The sequence below is a fragment of the Pogona vitticeps genome, chromosome 4 (genome assembly GCF_051106095.1).
Source record: "Pogona vitticeps strain Pit_001003342236 chromosome 4, PviZW2.1, whole genome shotgun sequence".
Lineage (NCBI taxonomy): Eukaryota > Metazoa > Chordata > Lepidosauria > Squamata > Agamidae > Pogona > Pogona vitticeps.
Genome location: NC_135786.1, coordinates 190,910,809 through 190,925,955, shown reverse-complemented (window position 1 = coordinate 190,925,955; position 15,147 = coordinate 190,910,809).

Here is a 15,147-nt window from a genome sequence, read left to right as displayed (position 1 = left end):
ACAGAGACCATTATGAAGAAAGTTGGGTTACATACCTGTAACCATGGTTCTTCTAGTAGTCTTCTGCGAATTCACACATCCCTCCCTTCCTCCCCGCTGTCTGTCACTATGCCATTTTTACATATCTATTCCATATGGTAACAGCGGACCAAGGAACTGAAAGGAAGGTTGAGGAGGCGGAGCATATACCCTGGGGGGGGAAACTAAAATAGTTTTTTTCTAAGCTCTAGAATCTTCTGAACATCCTGCGCAGGATAAACCCATTTGTGTGAATTCACAGAGGACCACTAGAAGAACCCTGGTTACCGATAGGTAACCTAACTGTCTGGGTATCTAGGCAGGAGTGCTTCAGAAAAGTGCAGAACAGAGATCAGCTGGCCACTCTGCACAGTTTAATTAAAGGAATACCTTCAAAGAAAGCAGTAGAGGTGGACACAGCTCTTGTGGAATAGAGTAGCACTAGAAAGACAACCTTCAAGGCAAATAATCAAAGGTAAACAGCCAGAGGCTCCAAGGATTTGTTAGATGGTATCTGCCTTTTGATGGCAGAAAGTGAGGAGGAACTAAAGAACCTTGTAATGAGGGTGAAAGAGGAGAGTGCAAAAAATGGTCTTAAACTCAACATCAAAAAAACTAAGATCATGGCCACTGGCCCCATCACGTCCTGGCAATTAGAAGGGGAAGATATGGAGGCAGTGACAGATTTTACCTTCTTGGGCTCCATAATCACTGCAGATGGAGACAGCAGCCACAAAATTAAAAGACGCCTGCTTCTTGGGAGGAAAGCGATGACAAACCTTGACAGCATCTTAAAAAGCAGAGATATCACCTTGCCAACAAAAGTCCAAATAGTCAAAGCTATGGTTTTTCCTGTAGTGATGTATGGAAGTGAGAGCTGGACCATAAAGAAAGCTGACCGCCGAAGAATTGATGCCTTTGAATTGTGGTGCTGGAGGAGGCTCTTGAGAGTCCCCTGGACTGCAAGGAGAACAAACCTATCAATTCTAAAGGAAATCAACCCTGAGTGCTCACTGGAAGGACAGATCCTGAAGCTGAGGCTCCAATACTTTGGCCATCTCATGAGAAGAGAAGACTCCTTGGAAAAGACCCTCATGCTGGGAAAGTGTGAAGGCAAGAGGAGAAGGGGACGACAGAGGATGAGATGGTTGGACAGTGTCACCGAAGCAACCAACATGAATCTGACCCAACTCCGGGAGGCAGTGGAAGATAGGAGGGCCTGGCGTGCTCTGGTCCATGGGGTCACGAAGAGTCGGACATGACTAAACGACTAAACGAAACGAATCTGCCTTTAAGTCTGGGTGACCAAGTCAAGGCCTGTGGGAACTACCAGAATCTGAGCTGTGACAGCTCAAGAATAATGTCATATATGGTTGTCCAAGAAGAATGGTAGTGGCATTCAAAATAAAGAACACAGAAAATAGAATTGGGTGGAGTAAAAGATTCTGCTTGGTCATTAAAGGAGTACTTTTGCCAAGCCAAAGTAAATTGCTACAGACCACAACATTGAGTAAATGAGTACGTATTCAGACAATTGGCAGGATGCCATTGAGAAGATCTGGGGCATGTTTTTGATGAAGATGGATTTCTTTTTTGTGTGAGAGATGGGTCCCAATAACTATTTTCTTAGCTGTACTATGAAATTTGCAGACGGGAATGGCTTCCCCACCCCATGTACAGAAAATGAACAAACTGTCAGTTGAATCTTGTTTCAATACTGGCAGTGGGAAAGCATCTTCCAGAGATGGCAGGAGGCCAGTTTAGAGGATCATGACAGGGCATATGGCACATACAACTTTGCTGTTCATTAGAGGGGAATATTTGGAGGGATAAAGAAGGAACAGCCAGAGAGCTGCCATTGTGTACTTCCACAGCATCTGCAGTTGCGTCACTGTGTTCAATCGGGGTGCCTGCACATTCTGTAGACTTTCCCCCATATCATATTAATAGTGCAGAGTTCATACATCAAATACTCTTTGATATGCTTGCCCTATTAGAGAACAGACTGAATGAAAAGAATGCAACAATACTTTGAACATGGCCTTTTGAAAAAAGTATCAATAGAATTAAAAAGAAAGAGACAGTGACTGACCAGCAGACACAACTGCTTTGTCATAATCACAGCATCTGTTTTGTAAAATAATCTTCTAGAATGCTATATGGACTTGTACTGGCATGAGGGTCATGGCCTCTCCTGGCACCATTTGTTTAAGCTCCTCTGATCTTTACGTAAAGGTAGGCCAATATAAGGGAAGAAAGTAAGGGAGACTTTGGAGACTGTTGAATCAAAAGTTCAATATGCCTGAACAAGCTGTCTAAGATGAAGCATAACTTAATCCAAACATAGGACATCAGCTTTTGAATGACACCTTGTCTGTGCATCACTTTAGTGCTCTCAGAGCCTTTTCCAGAAAAAACCAGACCTCCCTTACTGCTGGGCAAGGGCATTCTTAAGTTAAAGAGCTGTGTCATTTCCAAAGCCTTGCTGAACTGTTCCCAGAAAGATGGAAGGAGATGAGAGAGGAATACTGTTCACTACTTTCTTTCCCCATTTTTTTCTTTTAAAAATCTCCTTTAACCTGTGGAGTAGAAGATTTAGAACAGTTGGGGTAATCTCCTTATGTTGGGAGAATGGCAGTGGAGTCAAAGGGCTTTGAGTGCTGCATATCCAGAGCCCCACCAAGTGTGCTCAGACCATGATAGTAACACACTCAGCTTTTACCTCTTCCAACATCAGAACTCCAGCACATGGAAAAGAAGAGCTGTGGATTTTTGGTGTCCCCCCCCCCCCAAAGAGTTGATTAAGGGAGGAATCTGGGATACAGATTCCTTTTCCATGAGAGCGAGGCTATACTAGGGACTACAGGATTGCACTGTATGGCTGTTTGGTTATTAGTTGGTAAAATATAGTAATATATTGTTCAGTAAATTATGCTTTTTCTCATTATCTCTTCATTAAATATCTACTTATGATAAAGACTTAACTAGTGGCTTTTTTATATAGAAAAAGGACCCATGACTGATCCAAGCATTGCATTTCCATCTATATTTCTTGAACATCTGAGCTTATCTCTGTGTTACCTTCCTGTTTTACAAGGCAGAGATAATAAAGAAATGGAAATAATGAAGGATAGAAAATCATGATTCTGTCATGGTTAGATATTTGATTTTGGTAATGAACAACCAAGGCTTTCAGATAATTGGCAGGCTTTCTTGCCTGTGCCTGGGCACTTAAACAGAGAGGGTATTTTGACAGCCCAGCATTGATTAAATTGGTCTTTAATTGAAGTAACCAAGTTTTAGCAATGCCGTAAATACTACATTAATTTCAAAACAGTGTTAATTGGAAAACATTTATTAATGAAAATAATTCAACATTATATTCATAATTACTGATTAAGAAATTGTTTTCATCTTAAACTGTAATTACATAGCAATTATATTTTGTTTCATTATATGTGTACCACAAATATGCTACGATTACCACACTGTGGTATGTGAGACACAGCCTTTCCCTCCACAGTGGTTGCTGCTTAATTAAAGTATTAATGCTGTCCTCATATTCACAATATTTCCCATACTTTACATGTCAATATGCACTGTAGCGCATAGTGTGTCAGATACACTTCAGCTATTTTCTGCAAAACTAAATAAAGTGCAAGTGAAGTAACTATCACAGTGATATTTGTCTCTTTTTACAGGAAAAGTCAGGTCTGTGGAGATGCTGATATTGGCTGACACAAGTATCAGACAACATAGTTACAGAAAAATAGAAAGACATGGGGCCAGATCCAGACCAAATTAGTTACAGGTCAGTCCCATTGAAACTATGGGAATGAAGCCATTCATGATTAACTTAATGAAAGCATAACTCAGTTCTCTATCCAACCCATTGTATTAATTGTTTGATTGTATGTTTGCTAACATGTATCAACACCAAACTCCATGGGGCTCCTTGCAGGTAAGGTGATCCATGAGGATACAAGCTACCCTTGCATGAACTAAATGCTATGAATACAACTGAGCCTTTCTGGAAATGGAAGACACCCTCTTGCATTGGCATGAGGGTTCACATCAGAATGCCAGAATGTGTCTCAGATTATATGGCCTGATTCTAAAGACTCCTATGGGCAGAGGAATGAAGCCTTCCAGTGTTTGCTCAGAGATCTGTGGTATCTCTCTGTACAGTAGTTAGTATATATATAACATTTCAAGGAATGTTTAGTGGAAGGGTGAAATTGTTGAGGATTGATTAGCCAACAGAAATGACTATGGATAGTATTCTTTTGCCAGGGAATGAATTATAGAACAGTTTGTCCAGTGTGGAGTTCCTTCCTGGCGACTGCTCGCAGAAGGGGGGACTCCTCACATGAGCAGACAGCCATGTATAAAGAAGCAGGCTGATTTTTCAGCTTGTGAAACTGCAAGGTGGAAATCAGGAGGGCTAAGGCAGAATGTTCTGCCCATGGAGCTATTGCACTCTGTGGAAAGCAACAGGTTATTAGCCTACAGCTTGTAATTAAACCAAGTCTACAATTGACCTCAAACTGCAACATAAGTCTGATTTTGTAGTACCAAGACTGATTAGACTCAGAGCAAGAACATGACTTAGGATGCAGGTTGCACATTTTTCTCTACAAATGTCTCAGCTGAGGGTCAGCTGAGCAAATATTAAGGAATATTCCTCCATCTGTGTTGTGTTATTCCTTTAGGCACAAAAATCTTTCAGAGTTTCTATTTCTAAGGTATCAGACATGCAAACAAAGCTCTATTTCTCAATTGCTCAGTCACAAAAGAAAAGCAAGCTAATTTGTCAAATGCAGACTGAGACAAGCTTATACTAAAATAAACAGTCTTTTCCTCTTAAGGTTGCACAGCTTCTAGATATGGAATTAGCATCTTATCTACTGCATTTCTGAATATGTCTAGCTAGCTACAGTCTATTTATTATCTTTCCCCAAGCTTCCTTGAATTCATTCGTACCGGATTCAGTGTTGGCTATCTCATGCACTTTTAATATGAGCTTGCAGCTGAAGTTATGATTATGAAAGCCAGATTGACTACAAAGAAACCACTGCAACTTTAATTACAGACTAGCTAACCATTCTGCTCCCTGCCAAATATGTCATGGAAATGGATGAATGAAATATCCTACTAGTAACTTCCACTATGGATATTCTTTCATTCCTTTCCTCTTTATCCCATCAATTTCTAATCCACAACTGAAACTTCTACAATGTTTTATTGAACTGGATATCAGAAGACATCAATTTGCGAGAGCCTCATAAAAAATAAAATAAAACTGTGATACAGAAGAGAAACCGCTGTATCAGACACACTTCAGTTCTCTTCTACCCCTACCTCAGTGCTCCCGTCAGAAATATCACCAGCCACTGAGGCTAGAAAACAAAAATCTCAGCTCAAATGCTATTAATACAATAGTGTGAAACTTTTAATACATCTTACGCCTGTTCGAAAATTAAATATTCATTGGTTGTAAGCTAATATAAAAAAGGGTGCCATGGTTCAAAATAGGAATGTATATTAGAGATAAAGAGACAGAAAGAAGGGGAAAGGAGGCAACAGAAATTAAGATAGCAGCTGTAATATTCTGGATATGATTGCCATGGACACAACCGATTACAATGCATGTTAGGCATACATAGCTATGCCAGATCCATGTAAATAGGGGAACATGATTCATGTGCTTTAATTTAGAAAATTAGAAAGATTTCTTAAGGTTGCAAGAGGTGCTTCATTCTAATTCTCAGCACATCTGTCATACACATATGTATTGCATGTTTGTTGTCAGAGGGCTGCTGGAGGGGTGCACAATGATCAACCTGCATAGCACCTGAATTATGTCCATAATTAGGCCCAGAGTCTGTAGATGGATGTTGGGCAGTAAATTCTGTATGACCTATTTTGGGTTCCTCACATAGTAGACTTGCTGCAATACAGGCAATGTTTATTATAGGTTAGGGATTACTGTCTTTCACAAGGCAGATGGTTGTTCAATGTGTTTGTCCTGGAATAATTGCCTTCTCTTTTTTTTAAGGGAGGGCAATTTGCCTGTTATCAAATGTATTTGCTACAAATGCTACAGCAGGCATTCTGGACTCGATGGCATTTCTTGCAACCTGAAGCCATTTGCTTCAGCTCCCTTCCCAACCAAAAGATGACAGGCTACCATGCAAAGAAGCAGAAGGGACTACCCTTGCCAGACCATGGCAAGAGCCTTAGTTGTGCCTTCAGGAGTTGGAGGATGGAGCATGGTAAGGATATTCACAAAATTGCTTCCCTGCATCAATTTTGTCCATCTCAACTTGTGACAAGACTATCTCCATGAATACTTGTATGAGATTCTTCACCTCCTGCTGAGAGTGAGACAAGTGCCTCTCCTGCCCCTTCATTTCAGATCTCTGAATTTTGCAAGTCAGTGTGGTCTAGAGCACTGGTTCTTAACCTTGGGTTACTCAGGAGTTTTGGACTGCAACTCCCAGAAGCCTTCACCACCAACTGTGCTGGCTGGGGTTTCTGGGAGTTGCAGTTCAAAAACATCCAAGTAACAAAGGTTAAGAACCACTGGTCTAGAGCAATGGTCCCCAACCTTGGGCTTCCAGGTGTTCTTGGATTTCAACTCCCAGAAATCCTGGCCAGCAAAGGTGGTGGTGAAGGCTTCTGGGAGTTGTAGTCCAAGAACATCTGGAGGCCCAAGGTTGGGGACCACTGGCCTAGAGGACAGAATGATAGACTAAGACTCAAGAGACCTGGGTTCAAATCCCTGCTTAGCCATAGAAACTCACCGGACAGTGGCACTGATAAAACCATTCTTTAAATAGCTCATATGCCATGAAAATCTTATTAAGGTAGCCGTAAGTCAGATGCAACTTGATGGCATGTAACAAACAAAACAAACAACTCTTTATTTGGCAGTGAATCTTTTCCCCCTGAGAAATAAACCATACACAATAGCAAAAATAGAACTACAGGCTGGCTGACTGTAAGAATGATCCAAATAACTCTATTCAGGGGTTTAAAACTGCCACATATTGCTAAAACAAAGGAGTAGTCCTCACAGCTTTGTGCACTTTGTTTGTGAAAGTTGCTGTTTTTCACATAATCCCCCATGATTCAAGCATGCCAGGAAAATACAGCCAGTGATTGTGGGTGAGGTGCACATGACCATTCCTCACCTTCAAAGGTGAGACAAGTGAGAATTAGATGTGGGGGAAGCACTTTAATTGGTTAAGTTACTAATGAGACTAGGCCATCCGTCAGAAAAGGTACAAGAGGATGTGATATTACATCCCTTTATCTCAGCACCTTCAATACACCAACTCAGAAGGTAACAGCAATAAGGGAAACGTGGTCCAATCTGTCTCATACTTCAGCACTACGATTTGCAGATACTCAGTTCCTCCCCACATTCATTTCCAAGGAAAGAATGGTTCCCTTTAATATATACAGAAGTGCTTATAGTTCATGCTGGGTGCCAACCTTTTCACCTGATTGGCTTTGTCTCTGAGATACCTTTCTGATAGACCATTAGGTCGAAGAGAAGGAATAAAACAGCCAATTAAACATTCCTCCTCATAAATGTATCTTGTGTAACTTAATAATGGCAAAGTGCCCGCTTTTCCCCCTTCCCCACCCTTATGCATGCTGCATTTGAAAAACTCTGTCCAAGAATATCACAAGATGAAACTGCACACACACACATATACACACCCTGCATCATCTCAAAATTATTAAAATCTCTGTGGGAATTCATGATTAATTTTAAGGCCTGACAGATTAAAATACATTATTATGTACACTCTAGTGCATCCTTTCAGATATTTTCAGAATCTGATTTTGCTCTCTTGATACACACCAGTGATTCTACATGTATCTAGTAGATTGCAAGGAATAGATTAGCATTAAAGAGGCAGTATTGTGTTGTTAGGTTGTTATGTGTAACTTGTGCTTATACATTAAGAAAAATGTACCTGGCATTCCCTTGGACATGACCAGACCCCTTAAAAAAGAAAGCATTATTAATACTTGCTTGTAATGTATTTGTGACAGCACATCTGAAATTCTGACCTTTAGCATGTTAACTCGCTCTTTTTATCTAGTTCCCTGACTGGCTAAGACATGACAATGGCCTGATTAAAAATGGGAAGCCAAGGGTTTGTTCATTGTACTTTCCGAAAGGAATTCTAACTTCCCCTTTCCCACTAGGCGTAGCCAACATTTGCTGGGAAATATGAAGCTGTACACTGAAAATAGTAAAAAGCACTTGTTTTCATCTGGAGCAATTTAATTAACTGGTGTCAGACAGGGTCTCTGCACCCTTGTTTAATGGTTCTAGAGGGATATTCATCACATATGAGCCCTCTCCAGGCATTCTCTATCTAGGATAAACACATGCCCGTCATCACTTTGCTCACACAAAAATTATTAAATGTGGCAGGAAGACCCTCCTGTATACAGGAAGACTCTGCATGCAAGACAGGAGAGAAAAATCTATCATAGATTATAAAATGCTTATGGGCAACCTGGTGCCTACACAGTCCAGGGTGCTCTTCCCACTTTATCCAGTTTACCAACAGTCAGCTCAAGAGCAGAAATAAGCAGATATTTCCCAAGACTAGCTCAAGATATCTTACTGCCTGAGGTCCAGATGACACACTCTCAATGCCACTTAAAGAAACTGACCAGATTTAAAGTAGACTCTTACATGAACATTGACAACAGGACAAATTCTTTCATTTCAGCTGAGGACAGGGCTGGCTAAGCCATTTTGCTGCTTGAGATTAAGGACAAACATGGTGTCCATCCACATTCCCCATACAGAAGTCCAATGGACCAGCAGCTGACTCTCATTTTTAATCTGGTGACAGGTTAACAATCCTTCACTGCATCTGAGGGATCAAGGTTAGATAGCCAAGAACAGGCTGTGGGGCCCATGCACCTCTGTTCCCTACCAGAAAGGAACAGCCAGGGGCTCAAAAGGAATATTCAAAATCTTATACTTCCCCCTCCAACCAAACACAGCCTGGTCAATAATGGGAGGGCCAACCCTGTTGATTCCCTGCTGCATACAGAACAGGAGAAAGAATTATCCAGATTTGGATCGATGGAGTGGCTTTAACCTCACCTTCTCACATGGCTCCCAATGCCAATAATTGATGCTTCCATGGTGCTATTAGCATCAAGAACAAGGAAATTAAGATTATGGGTAAGAGGAGAAGCTTTCAACTCAAGACCTGTTCAGTCATTACCCATTTGATTGTTAGGAATATGTCTAGGGAGGTTCAACTAGTCCAACCCCTGTATCACTTCTTCCATACAGACAACAATGTGTCTGAATAAAAGAAAGATGTGCCCTACACAGAAAGTTTGTTTGTTTCTGAATTTATTACAAGATTGGTATCCCATTTCAGTTTTCCAAATGAAAGTCAAAGTGGTAAACAATCTGGGAAGATTCATAAAAACCATAAACAATCTGGGAAGATTCAAAAAACCTTTAATAATAATAATAATAAGAAGAAGAAGAATAAGAATAAGAAGAAGAAGAAGAAGAAGAAGAAGAAGAAGAAAAACCCACCCTAGACCCTCAAATTAATTCATAATATTATTTTGAACAATAATATCTCAATAAACCTTGGAACAGATCACTATTAAGTGGGGCTCCGGTGAACATTTTGGGGGAGGAAATTCAGCAGCTGGCTTTTTATTACTGTGCCATAGAGTTTTAATTCTATAATATGATTACCTACCTGACTAGGGCAGAGTATCTCCTGTGGCTGTGACAGCTAGGGACAGGGAAACAGAAATCGCATAGGAGAAGGTGCTTCATAAGGCATTTTGCATGAGATTTTATAGGTAATCAAACACACACAGTGAGTTGAAACCCAAATTATTCAGTGCAATTCACAAGTCGTAGGAGCTATGTGTTCTCACCAGTCCACCCACCAACTTAATGATCCATTGCCTAGGTCTATCACCATAACCGTGATTTTTTCTCAGGCCTAACAAACCAAAAATAATGTTTGTTGTGTCTGTACTTCAAGGAACAGACTCAGCCAAGTTATCATATGTTACTAATAAAAAGCTCTTCTGCAATATCCTTGAACAAAGTCTGGGGAGGATGTTGATAGGCTGCACATCTGATTTTTCTGGGTGTACATGTGTAATTTTATGCACTGAACTGCAATATCTTCTTGTAGATTAGAAAAGATGCCCACCAACAATACACTGATCTTGTCTGAATTCCATTCCCATTTCTTAGAGGTCTGATTGTTAAAAGGTGCTGACCAGACAGACTTGAATACATTCTAGTTATTTGGCCATGACCCAACAATGTACTTAGGCTTCTAACACCAATGGAACTTTCTTCCTGTTCTCTCCTGGCATCAACCATTTGTGGTATGTGGTGCTATAATATGTGCTTTAACAGGTTTCTGAGTCTTCCTGAGAAAGTTTTTAGGGAGTTGTAAGATAGAGGAGGAGGAAGCTGTGAAATTGAGCAGAAATATCCTGGTAGATCCTGGCCTATGTTTTAAGGATTTAGCCAGCACCTGCTTTTTATAGGTAGAAGCGACATACTGTGTGAAATTCACATTTTTTTAATGAACATTATGGTGTGACTTAAAGATTCAAAAGCATAAATTGGAGGAAAGACAGAACCTGCCAGATCCATGCATTCCTAAAAATTTGGGTTGTTTATTTGCTGCCCACAGGTCTGAGCTAGAGTGACCAACTGGTTGGTTGACTGCAGAGAGTGGAAAAGTTATGTCTAAAGTCTATAGTTTCCATCATGTTGCCTGGACATGAATAAGAATAACATGAATAAGAAGTATACGCCAAAAAAGGTATCATTTCTTTATTTTGAATATTCATAAGATCTCAGGGCAAAATTCAAGAAGAATATAAACAACTTAAGTATCGTATGTCAACAATTTAAAAATATATAAAATTATTTAAACAAATCTAAATCATTAAAAACAGACCTGTTCTAATTTCTGACAATTCGTGTGCCTTCAGGTATACTGTGTATTTCCCTTTTTCACTGCAAATAAATCATTTCTGTAGAAAAGTCATCAAAAGGCTTGATCATCTAAGCCTGCCAAGAGAAAATAAGATCTTTCTAAAAGGCTTTATGTGCTTCCTGTACATCACAGAGAAGAAATTGCAATGCATTAATATTCCCTTCAGCTGATATAGGGAGCAAAACAAGCATACCTCCCTTCAAGGAAGCCCAACTGCAGGGATGAATGTCACTTTCACATATACACTTAGGAAACAGGGATGGGTATATTTCAAATGCACCATCCTATGAACTTGGGAGTAATCTCATAAAAAGACATTGGGATTTAACCCTGAAAAGGATGTATGAAAGGTCTTTCAGACCTTGACTAGATGGATTGGCTAGACAGTCAAACTAGAAGGGGCTAAAGCAGGCTAAATAAAGCAATTGCTTAAAAAGCCGTCTTTGGGCCCCACTATACTGAATAATTACCAACCAATATTTAATATCCCATTCTTGGGGAAGGTACTAGAGCGGGTTGTGGCCTCTCAGCTCCAGAGGTTCCTGGATGAGACAGAGTATCTGGACCCATTCCAATCTGGCTTCAGGCCTGGTTATGGGACAGAGATGACTTTGACCGCCTTGATAGATGACCTACAATGGAAACTGGATAGGGGATCTGTGTCCCTATTGGTTTTGCTGGATCTCTCAGCAGTTTTTGATACTGTCAACCACAGAATCCTCCTTGTCCTGTCTCTCTGATGGCTCCAGTCCTTCCTGGAAAAGAGAACTCAGAAGGTAGTGCTTAGAGACTCCTGTTCAAAACTGTGGCCGCTGGCCTGTGGGTCCATCAGGGTTCTGCTTTATCTCCTATGTTATTTAGCATCTACATGAAACCCCTGAGAGACATATCCAAAGTTTTCACTGTCACCAGTATGTGGATGACACCAAACTCTACCTCTCCTTGCAACTGAAATCCAAGGAAGCTACTTCACCTCTAGATCAGTGTTTGGTATCAGTAATGAAGTGGATAAGGGTGAATTAATTGAAACTTAATCCAGACAAGACTGAGATGCTCCTGGTCAGTAGAAAGGCAAATCAAGGAATAGGGATGCAGCCGGTACTGGATGGGATTACACTTCATTGAAAAAAACTCCTGGATTCATCCCTGAACCTGAGTGCGCAGGTCTCAGCGATGGCCAGAAATGCATTTGCACAATTAAAACTAGTGCACCACTTACATCCGTTTCTTGAGAGATCTGATCTGGCCACTGTGATACATGCCCTAGTTACTTCTCATCTGGATTACTGTAATGTGCTCTATGTGGGACTTCTGACAGAAAGTGTCAGGAAACTTCAGCAGGTCCCAAATGCAGCAGCCGGATTGTTGACTGGGGCTGGTTACAGCGATCACATAACCCCTGTTTCAGCTGCTCCACTGACTGCCAGTCAGTTACCAGCCACAATTTAAAGTGCTGGTTTTAACCTATAAAGCCTTAAATAACCTGGGTCCAAACTATTTCAAAGTCTATATCTCCCATTATGAGATGTTAATGGGTGTTAAGATTATCAGGAGAGGCTTTTCTCTTGGTCCCGCTACCTTCACAGGTGCATCTGATGGGGACACAGGAGAGAGCTTTCTCTGTTGCTGCTCCCAGATTTTGAACTCCCTCCCACAGGAGGTCGGACTGGCCCCATCTTTGCTATCCTTTTGCAAGAAGGCAAAGACCTTTCTCTTCAGGCAAGCCTTCCCTCAGTAACCAGCTGCCTGTGTGTGATTTTTCAATAGATTGTTATGCATTACTGCTGTGACTGGATTGTTAGTACTACTTTTTTTCCCATTTTTTGTGTTCTCCATTTCTCAGTGACATTTTTAAAAATTTTGTATACATTGATCGTTGCCTTAATTGATGTAATTGCCTGTTAACTGATGTAAGATGCCTCCTTATTCATTGATGATAATTTTTAAATATTGTCTTCTAATGATGTTAACCACCATTACATGCTCATTATTTTCAACTTTAAATATTGTTTTTTGTTGTTGTAAGCTGCCTTGGGTCCTTTTTAAGGAGAAAGCTGGGGTAAAATATTTTAATTAATTAATTAATTAACTTAAGGTCAGATAAAGTGGCATCGAGGTGTGTGTTGTGTTCTTTGCATCCACATGCAAGGACTAAGTGGTTTCCCATCCAGAAACCACACTGCACCTGAACAACCCCATTTGGCACAATCAAGATCTTTCCATGTGAAAGGAAAGATCATTCTGTTTAAACAGAAAGATTTCTCAGGATTGTTAAACAGCTAGCTTCTCTTTAGAGAAGTCTCTTTATGATCTTGCCTCTTAATCTTGAGAGATGGAAAATGTCTGCTCAGGAGGGGAAGGGAGACAAAGCTTTCCATTTCTTTTTAATGGCTGCTAATTCATACAGCATGTCAGCAGTGCTTTGGCAGGGCTTTTGAGGAGAAAACACTAGCAATTAAAAAGAAATGCAAAACTTCCTCTCCCCTGCCAAGTGGAAGTTTTCCATTTTTCAAGATAGTTAAGAGGCAAGACTGTTAAGGTCATTATGAGGCTTTTCCAAAGGGACAACAAGCCAGTTGCTGTGGTTCATTCCTAGCAATCACATATACTGGAATCAAACCAAATTGGAGTAATCTTACTCTGACAGTAAGCCAGAAGGGTGTGGTAAGAACACTCTGGGGATGGGCTGGTTCACACTGGCACTTTTATCATCTGGTGAGTGGCAAAAGCAGCAAACCAACCCATCCCCTGAGAAGACCAAACAGTGGGACAGTTGCCCATGCAGTCTTCAATAGGTGGCCATCGATCCCCTATTTTTGCATATGCAAGGGCTACAGCAGAAGAGAACTAACAGAAATGAATTCTTATTCTCTGCTTGAGTGATCAGTAGATCCATAAATTCATAAAATCACAACAATCACTACAACGCTGAAAACTGACACATGCATAAGGAATGCCAAAGAGGCTAATGCAACATCATTTGTGCTAGTCAAGGGGCTGGACAGAACAAGTATATTAGTAACACAGCTGCGTTCAAGCCAGTTCCCAGGACAACACTCCCCAAAGTGTGCTTATTATAGGGCTATACTCATACCTATCACAGATGCTGTAAATTCTGCCAACAAGCTAGTTATACACACACCCTTGAAAAAGACAGTGTTGACATTTTGGTCAATAGAACATGTGTATGGTATATTGTAGATAGCTTCCAGTGAATAGGCCTCACTTTTGAGCCAGACTCGGATAGAAACAGGTGCCAAAAGACAATGAGGCAGATGAGCATTATATGTGTATTAGTGCTGAAATGAAAAATTGCACCATTTCAGAATCTGACAAGTTTCATGCATTCAAAACTGGCAAATTTGGATTAGAACATAAGAACAGATCTGAAACCAAAGTTTTCGGCACAAAAAGGGAACGCAGCCAAACATGTTTCACTGAATGAAAACTTTCCAAAGAAAAAGTGTTTTTTAAATGATATTAGCTGTTTAACCCTGTTTAACCCTGAGTGCTCACTGGAAGGACAGATCCTGAAGCTGAGGCTCCAGTACTTTGGCCATCTCATGAGAAGAAAAGAGTCCTTGGAAAAAACCTTGATGTTAGGAAGGTGTGATGGCAAGAGGAGAAGGGGACGACCGAGGATGAGATGGCTGGACAGTGTCTGCGAAGCAACCAACATGAACCTGACACAACTCCGGGAGGCAGTAGAAGACAGGAGGGCCTGGCGTGCTCTGGTCCATGGGGTCACGAAGAGTCGGACACGACTAAACGACTAAACACACACACACAAATGATATTATAGTAAAATATAAGAAAACCACCAACACAATCCACAGACAAATGAATAGACTACATCCCTGTATTCTCAAACCTTGCACATTTAAAATATGCTAACTGACCAACAGGGTGGGGGACTGTTCAAACTCCATCACGAGGAGAATTATCCTGTGGGAGTAGAGGGTCCAAATCTCTGCTGCATAGTCCTTCTTGGTCTGCATTATGTCAGGAGTCATGGTCACAACCTCAAAATGGTTTCATCTCCAAGCAAAGCACCAGCTGGCACTTTCTACCCAGTGCTTTCGCTAGGAAC